Source organism: Diplotaxodon limnothrissa, linkage group LG1, assembly GCF_057381915.1.
Source record: "Diplotaxodon limnothrissa isolate DT_005_m linkage group LG1, D_limnothrissa_male_GT1.1, whole genome shotgun sequence".
Taxonomy (NCBI): domain Eukaryota; kingdom Metazoa; phylum Chordata; class Actinopteri; order Cichliformes; family Cichlidae; genus Diplotaxodon; species Diplotaxodon limnothrissa.
The window spans coordinates 2,229,222-2,241,393 of NC_140596.1; the positions used below are offsets into that span (position 1 = coordinate 2,229,222).

The 12,172-nt window shown below is 42.8% G+C and overlaps 1 long non-coding RNA gene across 1 annotated transcript; it reads left to right on the forward strand.

Annotated features, from left to right (window-relative positions):
* Positions 1–208: 208 nt before the first annotated feature.
* Positions 209–771, forward strand: LOC146639206 (uncharacterized). Its single transcript, XR_014906132.1, has 3 exons — positions 209–248; positions 405–482; positions 664–771. It is a non-coding gene; the product is annotated as an uncharacterized LOC146639206 (long non-coding RNA).
* The last annotated feature ends 11,401 nt before the right edge of the window (positions 772–12,172 follow it).

The following is a 12,172-nucleotide window of genomic DNA, read 5'->3' on the forward strand; positions in this document are numbered from 1 at the left end:
TGCAAAATTGGAAGAAGTCAGCTTCACAGATTTTGTGAGAGCAGGTAAGTTATGGTTTGTACTAAGTCATTAAAGAAGAAATGATAATGTTGTTATTAACTAAGTGATGATTTTACTTCAGTGCAGCAGAAGTTTCTCATACCAGAAAATGCAGCACTGAAAGTCACAGATGAGCAGGGTATAGAGGTGGATCTTTCCTGCACTTGCAGCAGTCAAAGAGGTGTGTTTTGTCATCTATACAGCTGAAGGTAAGTAAATATATGCTCTGATAGATTTTGAAGGATTTGATTTGTACAGTTACTCTTAAATAAACATTTTTAATTTGTCTAATATCCTGTGTTAACAATCACAAAATGCTGTTTTAATGGCTCAACAGTAAGTTGGATTTATCACATGCATTTCAGACATCCTGGAAACACAATCATCCAAGAAGCTGCGTGACTGCTCAGACCTAACACACTATGTGACACTCACACCTTGTGGTATGTAAATTGTATATTACCATAATAAAATACAAAATAACCATCTGTTCTCCTGGGAGAAAGTATAATTTAATCAAACCGTGCAATTTACTGGCCCTGTGTGCATAAATGGTATCTTTGTTGTGTTGTGTTTTTGATTGTATATACCTTGTATTCTAATATTTTTATTTGTCACCCTCAGATTTGACTGTCCTGAAGCAACATGTGGAAGAGCCCTCCTCTCCAAGTCTAACAGATACATTGTCTGTCTCAACCACCAGCAGTCAGAGCAGTGACACAAGTGATGCCGGACTTCAAATAGTTCAGCCTCTATTGGACAGCATACATGAAAGAAATGTAGATACAGTACTTAATTGACTTATACTTGACTCTTTAGTTGCCATTACTTGAAAAAGCTTAAACACGAAGATAAAACAGATTAGAGAAAAATAATTTAATATAGTATTTCATGTAGTTTGCTCTGCAACTGTAGTGTGTAATAAGACTTGCTCTCTCTCTCTCGCTCTCTCTCTGTTTTTGTTATGCATGTTAACCATGAAACGTGTTTCCATGATCAGTGTCCTGCTTTTCAGGTAAATGAAACCATTTTTAAGAAGATACTGGTCCTAGAAAGGGAGAAAGTAAGACATTTCAAATGTTTTGATGCCCAAATGTCATATGGGTGTGATTCACAATTTTATGTTCTGTGAGAGAGTTGCATTACTTAATTTGTTGGCTTGATGGAGACTTTACAGAGTCTTCCTCACGTTAACACTGCATTACAAGAAGTGCTTATTCTGTAGTCATTTTTTTCCTTTAATTCTGTTTTTTTTTTTCTTTTCGCCCAATGTTAGGCCTATCTGACCTCAACTGTTTAGCTGCCAATAATGGTGGATATTATGCTATTACAGTACTGTTACACAGAATGTATGTTAATCCATGCAGCATTCATATTTGAATATGTTATTTTTGATAAATAAAATCCATACATTCATAATAATCACTATTGTGTTTTTGTAGTAATTTGCACCAAAAACCTAAAACTTTTTTCAATTGATGAGTAACACTACAAAAGAGTTAATATCAAACTTAACTCTAGTTATGAGTTAAATTTTACTCTATATGGTAGTAGAAATTTCACTCCGTGAGAGTTTAGTTTTAACTCCTATAAAGAGTTGAAAAATCAACTCCCGGAAAAGAGTTACTCTAACTCTGCACTAGAGTTCATTCGATGGTCACGCATGTACACTCAAATGTAGTTAATCTGAACTCCCTGAGAGTTTATTCCAAAGACCAGAATTTGCTGTGTATAAAATAAAGATTTTAGGCGTGTCAAAGACCCTGCAAATCAATCTGGGAAGGGACACGAGTCCATTTCAAAATAACATGAAGTCCCTCATTCTACAGTGGGAACAACGATTCACAAGGGAAAAAAAATCAAGACAGCTCCTGATTTTCTCAGGAGTGGATGCCCCGGAAAATTCACCCCTGAGGTCGGACTGTGCAACAAACCCAAGAGCTCCGTCTCAGACTGTGCAGGCCTCGGTTAGCTTAATGTTGATCAGGACGCTGATTGGGCAACAGCAGCATGGTGTCAGTTTTTAGCCTTTATTGGATAAGTGGGTAAGACGATGGATGGCCTCCAGTGTGTGGCTTTGATGCATCAATCACAGCTATACTGGGCTCTCAGTGGCAGTGGCATGAATAAAGTTTGCGAGTCCCATTTGGGAGCTTTGTGTTGCTTGTTTTCACCTGCAGATGATTCATCAAAGGGTTGCAATTTATGAAAAATGTACTTACAGCTACCCAGAGCTTTCAAATAAGATGCCTAGAGATCCCTAAGAAGCATACATATCTGACAGTATGGGAGGGTGCCTCATCTCACAACCACAATACACCTGGTTTGTCACAGTACTGATGCCAAAGGACAGCTTTGACAGCGCTGTGAATGAACAGTGGCAGGTGAGTGATGCAAAGTCCTCTGAAGTGATAGAAACATGACTCTGTGTGGGGGTGTGAGTGTGGAGAGGGGGGGTTGTGACGTTCAGCCTCAGCAAAGCCTCCCTTTCTCCACACTGTGAACTCTCATTACAGCCACACAGTAAACTGGCGTTCTCCTACATCAGTGTCTGGTAACAGTGCTGACTGAGCCTGTGGCTGAGCTTTGCAGTATCTCTATGTTTTTGAACTGGAAGACTGTGGTGGGAAAAAAGGTGAATGAAGTTGATGTGATGCAAATATTTCCTACTGCAGCCTGAAATCAAAAGTGTTTAGCTGGCAAAGCACAAGTTTTATTCTTCAGTATCCACAGGATTACAGTGTCTGTGTGGCACTTATGACTAGCCTCAGGAGGTATGTAACCCTCCATGACGTCAAGCTTTTTATGCAAATATCAACATGTGTGGTAGCCACAAAAGCCTTAGAAACTCACCTAAATGCTCATATAAACCATTTCTACAACCACCAATGGTTAAAAGAGCATTAACGTAAATGTGCAAAAGTCCACTAAACACACACAGCCGAGCCAAAAAGTCTCCAGACTTCATCTAACAATGTAAACAATGGCTAGCTAGCTTAGCTCTCACCGATTCCAAAACACCAAGTTTCACCACGCTCCGACCAAAATTCACTGAACCAGCTGCAAAAGAAGACCACAAACATGCAAAGTGGTGCAAATGCGCTGAGACAGAAATTCGCTAAGTGTAGCGGTCCCCAACCCCCGGGCCGTGGACCGGTACTGGTCCGTGAGTCGTTTGGTACTGGGCTGCGAGAGTTGAGGCTCGGGTTTTCAGGGTTTTTATCCTTTACTCGGTTTCCCTGGGTCTTTTCCTGTGTGTTATGAATAATTCTTTTTTTTTGGTACCAGTACTGGTTTGATTTTGTTGTATTCATTTGCGACACCTTGAAGGCCGGTCTGTGAAAATACTGTCAGACATAAACGGGTCCATATCGCAAAAAAGGTTGGGGACCGCTGGCTTAGCGGACCGGTTTCCTCCGCCGGTAGCTGATAGTCGCTGTTGCCACAGTAACATCTGCTGCAACATTTACACCTCACAAGTGTTAGCTTTGTTTTGATCCCAAGCTTGTTTACAGAGTTTGTAACTGCAGAGAAATACTTCGAGCAGGAAGCTCAGAAAGCCCTTTGGGGCTAAACAGCCTAGCATCTGTCAAAAACACGCGTGCAGGATAACAGCTGCTCACAGAATGAATGGAAAGCTCTGCAACCACCTGTAACCACAGGTATCGCCAGATCAGCCGCGTCTGAAATCGCCCGCCGCTTTAAAATCAGCCGACTTCCTGTTGTATCTGCCTTGTTTCATCTGAACGTACAGCTGTCTGCACCTCCGCACTCCATTTAAAAGTTGTTTTTATTGCTGCAGCTCCACATTAAAAAGCATCTACTCATCACCAGCAGTCACAGTGGGTTAAAGCACTCAGCATCCGAGTCATTTTGCTGGTTGGGAACATTATGATAACTTCAGGTGTTAAATTCAGATTGGTGAGGAGGTTGAGGGAGCTCTTGTCAAATGAGGCTGGCTGGGTGAGGTTGTGGGCGTAGGAAAGCACCTACACTGAAAACTGCAGTCCTGATAACCAATGGCACTGTTCTGGAAAAGGAATTTGCTGTTTCATTTTCTAATTATTTATGCATTTTAAATTAAAAATAAACTTCATAAAGCGATGGGCCGACTCAGAGTGAACTTTCTAAATGGTGCGTAAATTGAAGGGATTCTGATTTTTATTTCATTTATTGTGTTTTGAGGAATTTCGCAGGAGGAAGTGTCTAACATTCAAAGAGAGAAAAGGTTAAACTCTGTAAAGAGATTTAAATAATTAATGATGTCACAGCTGCTGGCACACACTCCCCTCTCTTTGGAGACCAACATCGATCCTGCTGCTGCGTGACGTCTGTAAAACCTGAGGAAAAAAATCAGAGAGCCTGCTTTGTCCTTTGGTTTTGTGAATGCGGCTGAAAGTAGAGCAGAGAGTGGCCATCAGTCTGGGTGTTAACCTCTTAGCATCCAACAGGTGGTCAAGTTGGAGGATTAAGTTTATGTTCATAACATCATGAACACTAGGGGTGCAACGATACGCGTATCAATGTTGAACCGTTCGATACAGTGCTTTCGGTTCGGTGCGCATATGTATCGAACAATACAAAATTTTTAATTTATTTTATCAACTTTTCTTCTGATGATGCTGTCTGTGTTGAGCACTCAGTGGATCTGCGTTCGACTACTCCGCCTAGGCTGCACTGTCGAGTGCAGATCCACTGAGCGCAGCGCAAGCTAGCAAGACAGAAGTTAAGCTCTCCTTGCAACATGGCAAATTGAACCTCCCCCATCCTCATTCAGATCTGGCGTTTGGAACTATTTTGGTTTTCATGTGACGTATGACCCTGAAGGTAAGCGAGTCATGGACTAAAGTAAAACAGTATGTCGGATGTGCCACGCAATGCTCAATTACATGGGTGGGAACTAGTGTGTTAGCGCAGTTAGCTCGTTAACGTGTTGGCCGTCCAGCCCCACGCACGGGGCGATCCGCGGTAACTCGTTAACGGAGATTTGCCGTGTTGTGGCGTTAACGTCATTTCAGATTAACGCTGACAGCACTAGTGGGAACACAACGAATATGACTGCACATTTACTCCGACATCATCCTCGTGCAAAGACAAGTGGAAGCAGACAAAAACAACAAGCACGCATGCTACAAACTTTACCCGAGTCATTTAGACAGCCGTTAGCACAGGATTCTCCTTATGGGGATCTGATATGTTTAATATGCTGCTGAGAATATAGCCCAGAAGAAGCGTGTAGTATAGCTTTTATTTTGAAAGAGCCATTTCTCTGTAATAAACTCTCTTTTCCAAAGATGACTGATTCCTCAATCAGATTAATTTTTTTATTATTTTGTTGTTTCAGCAACATTAAATTTAAAAACTGTACTTTTGAGTGAAAATATATATTTATAATTTTAATAAATGACAAATTAAAAAGGCATGAACATTTTTTTTGTATCGAAAAAATATCGAACCGTGACACCAAAGTATCGAACTGAACCGAACCGTGAATTTTGTGTATCGTTGCACCCCTAATAAACAGTCATAATAATGCAACCTTTAAGCCTTAATACAGTTTAAACAGGTGAGTTATTAAAACAGAACAGGTGTTACGAGGGGGAAATGATCCACAGACCAATCAGTTTGTGTATCAGGCTGTAAACATGTTTATTTCTGCTGGAAAGTTTTAACATGGGAGTCTATGGGGACTGACTCGCTGCTGCCTCTGCTGGACGTCACAGGAACTGCAGATTTCGGAACTCGGCAGGATGAGAGACGCTCGTCGACATCAAGGACCCACAGCAGCAGCCAGCGGTTAAGGAAACCTGACGAGAACCGCCCAGAAACTGTTTTCTATTGGCTGCTATTTTATTCTCTCTTTTCTCTCGGTGTACACACTGGCACAATTTCTCACTGAAAGTCTGCATATGCAAATGAAATGCGTTAACATATCAAATGCAATTATTCAAATGTCAGTTAGTTAAGCACTTGAGAGAAATATGGTTTATGAACAAATGAATCGGAAGCTCAAGGGTGCTCTGGATAATTTCAAGCTCTTTAAAATGCAAATACTGCTTCTGCTTTGCATGCTAAAAAAGATAACACTTGGTCATTTCAATAACGCATTCTTTTTACTCGACAATGAGGGCCAACGCTCGCATAGACGTAGCTGCGTGGGCGGAGAGAGAGCTCGGGGAGAGATTAAGCCATTCGAGGAGACAAATATCCGAATCCCAACAAGGAGACAGGAAAAAAACCACAGAGCACCAGTAAGATGAAAAATGTTCTCCAATTTTTTTCAAATCAAGTAATTAACCAGGGTCAGCGGAGCTCATTTATTCGAGTCTACGAGGCATTCATATTGGCTCAAAGGCAGCCTCGGTCGCACAATCGCCTCTGTGCGCTCGGTGCATGCCAAACAACTTGATTACAGGAGCTCTGAGGTGTTTTAAAATGAGTTTGCAGTGCGCACCACTCTGCCTGTAGCTCTTCAAATGCTAAATCTGGTGTAACGGATGGCTTCAGAATGTAATTTGTATGAGACAAGCAGAGCAGGTGGAGGATGGGTGCAGACTGATACTACGTTCACACAGACGCTGAAAACACAATAATGAGCATGTGTAGTTTTTTTTTAACCATAAACCCAACTGTTGATTTTTGGAAACCAGCTGTCTCTGATTTCTGACACATTTGTTTGATTGAAGTCTCGTCTTCATTTACAAAGTCTGGAAGCTCCAGAACTGTTTTGTGCTTTTTCCTCTGTACAGCAGCAATGTGGGTGGCACGATTAATGTGAGATCAAAGTTTTAATTCAAAAAATGTCATTGACTTAAGAATTAAAGACATTTTTATACCCCGTCCCCCATTTTCAGAGGATCCAAACAAACTTTGATGTAAAATGGACAAAATAAATAAAAATCGAATAAAATATCTACGGTACTTGTCCACTTTGGGTAAAAAGCACTCCCCAAATTCTTCTTTATATTGCTATAAACCACATACTCTATACAAACGATGCCGGTGTCACTCACTGGTTTGTTAAGTCACATTCGAAGCCCTCGCCATCTTTAAACCAAAAATGACCCTAATTGGATGAAAGGGTGGGGCGCTACAAGCTGATGCCAGCTAGTGTTTTTAGCAAGTTTTATACATAAAGTACAAAATGATCCAGACAATCATTCAGTCATTTCACCAGACCTGGAGCTCCGCCTCCTTGGACCGTGACCACACAGCAGCCATATTATTGGTCACAATAATTGATGTCATTAAAAAGGCTCCAGCAGCACAAACACGGTGCAGAGGTCCAGGTCAGGCCTGTCAGTCAAAGAGGCCACGCCCCTAATGCAAACTTTAAGCCGTAACACAATTTAAACAGGTGAGTTATAGAAACATCCTCCCCTGTACAGGTGTTATGAAGGAGGAAATGATCCACAGAGACCAGCTTATTCGATCATAGGAGTCTATGGGGACTTACTCACTGCGGGAGCCCCTGCTGGACGTTAGCAGAACTGCAGTTTTGGTGCTTTAGTGTTTTATTTCTTAGCTCCAGGAGGGGCCATCTTTTATATACAGTCTGTGGTCGATTTAATTTGTAGAAGGGTGTGATAACTAGAAAAAAAATAAATCAAATCTGTTGGCATTACGAGTGCATCATTTTAAGTCCATGTATGCACACGTATTTGAAGGTACTTGTGTACAACACTCCCTGGAAACTGAGCCGTTACACGTTTAGTAAAAACACAGAGAACACAGACCCTGCCTGTGACAACATAATGAAAACCATGGTGAGCAATATCTTTACAATTTGGTGACAAACTAGAGATTTTATTTTTCAAAAGCTGAGTGATTCGAACATCTGTCCAGGTGTTCGCAGTCAAAACAGCTGTAAAACATTTAACAGGTACGTTCGCTCATTTCAACACCCCAGGCAGACGTGTAAGTGAGGAGCTGGAGTAACAGAGATGTGCATGGTAAGCAGCTGTTCACTCTGCTAGCTGACCCGGTGAATGCAACACACCCAGTCAGGGTTACTGTGGATGGAAGCAGATCACTGGTTTCAGAGCGGATGATGTGTCCGATGGGTTACAGATGCTTGGTGTGCCATCCTTCGTCCCTGTGGCGGCTACAAAGCCTGCTGGCATTTCTGGAAAGACTGTAGCCCCAAAATCAGACCGTTCTCTGGCTCTGGCTGCTACCGCTAATAATAACACCCATTAACTGTCTCTAACCTGAGAGTGGTTGTGAAGTGTTTGTCGAGATCTCTGCAGAGAGCGCTGTTTTGACAGAAACTCAGAGCTCAGTGCAAACGCTTCACAAATCCTCGCTGCGGGGACTCTGCACACACACCGGACTCTCGAGCTGACACTTTCGTCCAAATCAAATCAAATCTGGCTTTCTGCAGATGCTGTCACGCTGCCGTGGCACACAGCGCTGTGGGCAACTTTCACAGCAAAGTCTGCTTAGTGATGCACACACAGAGCAGATGGAGGAGTTTGTGATTCGCAGCAAGAAGTAAAACTGCAACCAGACACAAATCATACGTATGACTGACGCGTCGCATTACTGCAGAGCTGCAAACTTCTGTGAAGATATTTGATTTTATTTTGATGCAAACTAAATTTGCCCCTCCCCCTTTTGCACACATTTAATCACTCACTCATACAGCACCGTATCATTTAGGAAGGCCAGCCTGGTACCTACTTGTTGTATTAACCACCACCAGCTCCCCACCTGCTGCACACTCTGGTTAGCGAGCCCCTCGCTAGGGGGCGGAGCCTGTCTCTCCAACTGCAGGACAGGTGTGTGACATTGCAACAACCTGGTTAGCAGTAGCCGAACTTTCAAAATAAGAGTGTTGGAATTGTGTCATTGTGACTGGAAAACTAAAAAAATCCACAGATCTGCTTTTCTAAGAGAAACACTGTGTAATTAAATCTTTTCTTAATTTCTAAATAATTAGATTTGAAATATGTTTTTTTCACAGGTCATATGATATAATATGGTGATGTTTAGTGGATACATTTGGATGCTTTGCGTGGGTGTGTTTGCTGGTGAATGTAACTGTCTCAGCCCTATGACTCAACCTCCAGCTGCACTCCTGCCCCCGGGCTCTGATCCCAAATCAGCCTGCACACGCTCAAATCCCAAACCTAAAAGCAGAGAAGGTAAATAAAGATGAGCTGACCTCAGATCAGCGTCCTCAGGCACTGTGAGCCCAGTCTGGCTTCATATCTCTGTCTTTAGTGAGAAACCGCCCCCCTCCCCAGCCAGCTTTTCCTCCTGTCTCCACTTCGAGGTTCCAAAAGACCCCCCACCTACCACTCACCATGACCACCATCCTCCACTCCAGCCCGCCCACACGCTGTGAGCCTGAGCAAGAATGGGAAACTGGAATATGTCAAGATGGCTTTTGGCTGTGCTTTGATAAAAGAAGGAAGATGTGCTGCAGAGTGTCGAGAGGACTGCATCCAACTCATTATGCCTCCACATTTTCATCTGGTATTAGTAATACCCTTTTTAAAGACGTGATGGGGGTTCAAACCCACATTATCACTATTCATTTAAAGCACAGGTGCAGCACAGGTGAGTCCATTTTACATATAAATTAAAAGGGGCATGCATTTGAGGAATGCACCTGATGATCGCAATCAATGATGCAACGCTGCTCTGCGAGTCACTCGTTCAGTATTTATGTTGTTAACACTTTATAAAATCACATGTAAACGTATTTGTGACTGCATAGTATCATAACTCCTATCAATGAATCCATCCATCAACCATCCATTTGGAATGATAGGATGAGAACATTCTAGCATTCAGTCTCTCTCTCGCCAGACGTCGCAATCTTCAGGACAGTGTGAAGCAGAGCTCCAGACTCTCAGAGTCATGTCTCTCCACTAGATCACCAAACCACTTTACTGTGTGTTAACAGACCTCTCTGCATTGAATCATACCTGTTATTAACCTCTGTCTCTCTTCCACAGCATGTCTTTATCCTGTCTTCCTTCTCTCACCTCAACCAATCACAGCAGATGGCCCCGCCCCTCCCTGAGCCTGGTTCTGCCGGAGGTTTCTTCCTGTTAAAAGGGAGTTTTTCCTTCCCACTGTCGCCAAAGTGCTGCTCATAGGGGGTCATATGATTGTTGGGTTTTTCTCTGTGTGTATGATTGTAGGGTCGACCTTACAATATAAAGCACCTGTTGTTGTGAGTTGGTGTTGTCTAAATAAAACTGAACTGAATAGAAAATAGAAGATATTTCCTTTAAGTCTAGTCTCCTTTATGCATTTTGGCCTCACAGTCCTTCTCTTCTAATATTTGTTTGCCAGACAGTAGGAACACCTCTCCACTCTTACCCCACGTCTGGAGTTTGTGGCGAGGTGCTCGGACGTAGCCACCTCAGGGAAAACTATGTCAGCTGCTTCCAGGTGCCTCAGGCACATCCAGCCATGTTGGGCTGCAGTTAGCAACCCATCAAGGTGTGCATGGAAAGTATACTGGAAAACACTGGAAAGAAAAATATTAGAGTTTATGAGTTAACTGTTCATGCAAGTCACGTCAGTCTATGCCAGCTTGCGTCAGCTGATCGGAGATCTCATATTACGAGTGTTAGAGTAGCTGCTGTGCATCTGCAAGCTGCTTTGCAACACCACTCTACCCCAGCTCATGCTTTCAAGCTGTTTCTGACTTATTGAATATCATATCTGCAGATGAAAAAGTCGTCCTTCTTTTTATAAATGAATAATTCTTTGAGATAATGGACCCTTCGTAATAACCCAGTAACACTGCAGGGAACGACATACTCTTTAACCATGTTACAGGGTAATGTTGACCCATCCATCTCCTCCCTGTTCTAATTACCTCCTCATTTGCTACAAACACTGGGCTGTTCTTGAGCATCTAGTAAAGTGGCTGATGATATAATTTAGGTACACAATCTATTTTTCATATCTAGTCTAGTCCCACTCCAAAACACTGATAGGTTTTCATTTATATAGCAGTCCCCATCGTCAGAGAGCTCTGAGCTGTTAGGAGTCTGTTAATGCTGTCCGGAAACTGCTGGGAATAATTACTTCCAGCCTCAGAGAAAGCTTTGGAGCTTTGACTCCCAGTAAGAGAGGCTGCTGTGGAGCTGGGAACTCTTACTGGGTGAGTGTGGGTGGATGCGTAGGATGAAAGTGAACATAGAGTAAGAGAGAGGCTGGGGTAGCACAGCTTTGACTCCATTGCTTGCATGTGTAAAAACATGGCTTCTGGTTATGATGCTGCTGTTCAGTAAAAAAACACAAGTTGGAATATTTTTTTCTAATGGTGAAAATTTCAAGAGAGATAACAGAGAGCAAAGGCTTTGCTGCGTTTCGGAGGGTTTGACCTGGACTATGGCTGACGGTGTCACGCAGAGCTTTGCAGACGTCTGCATGCTGCAGCTGTGCACCAGGGCCTGCTGTTAGTGACCACGCACAGCTCCTCCTCTTCAGGTTTGTGCGGTTGTTTGTACTTTAGCTGCTGTGGTCATACTTTTTACTGAAGGGAAACTGTGAAAAACTTTTCACTGCAGATGCTGTTTGTGCTTCTCGTGCACGTGCTGCTCAGCAGTTTTCACGGTCTGTGTTTGACTACCTGCACTACTGCCATACAGGTGCAATCCTGTATTAGTCAGAGTCTGTAACAGGGGCTTGGCAGGTTCAATTCAATTTTATTTACACAGCGCCAAATCACAACAACAGTCGCCTCAAGGCGCTTTATATTGCAAGGTAAAGACCCTACAATAATACATACAGAGAAGAACCCAACAATCACATGACCCCCTATGAGCAGCACTTTGGCGACAGTGGGAAGGAAAAACTCCCTTTTAACAGGAAGAAACCTCCGGCAGAACCAGGCTCAGGGAGGGGCGGGGCCATCTGCTGTGATTGGTTGGGGTGAGAGAAGGAAGACAACATAATGTATTTATGCAAAGGAAACAAAATCCTATTTTTATGTGCCATCTGTTCACAAACCGTTTCAAAGAGGATCAAATGTTTAAGTGTTCAAAGATCTCGAGAGTTCTTCGGTTACTTCGCTGCCTCGTGACAAATCAAACGAGGGCGAGAGTCTGAAAAAGAGGCTCTAAAAAGCAGCCAGAGTCATCCAAACTTCCCTCCATGCTCACCA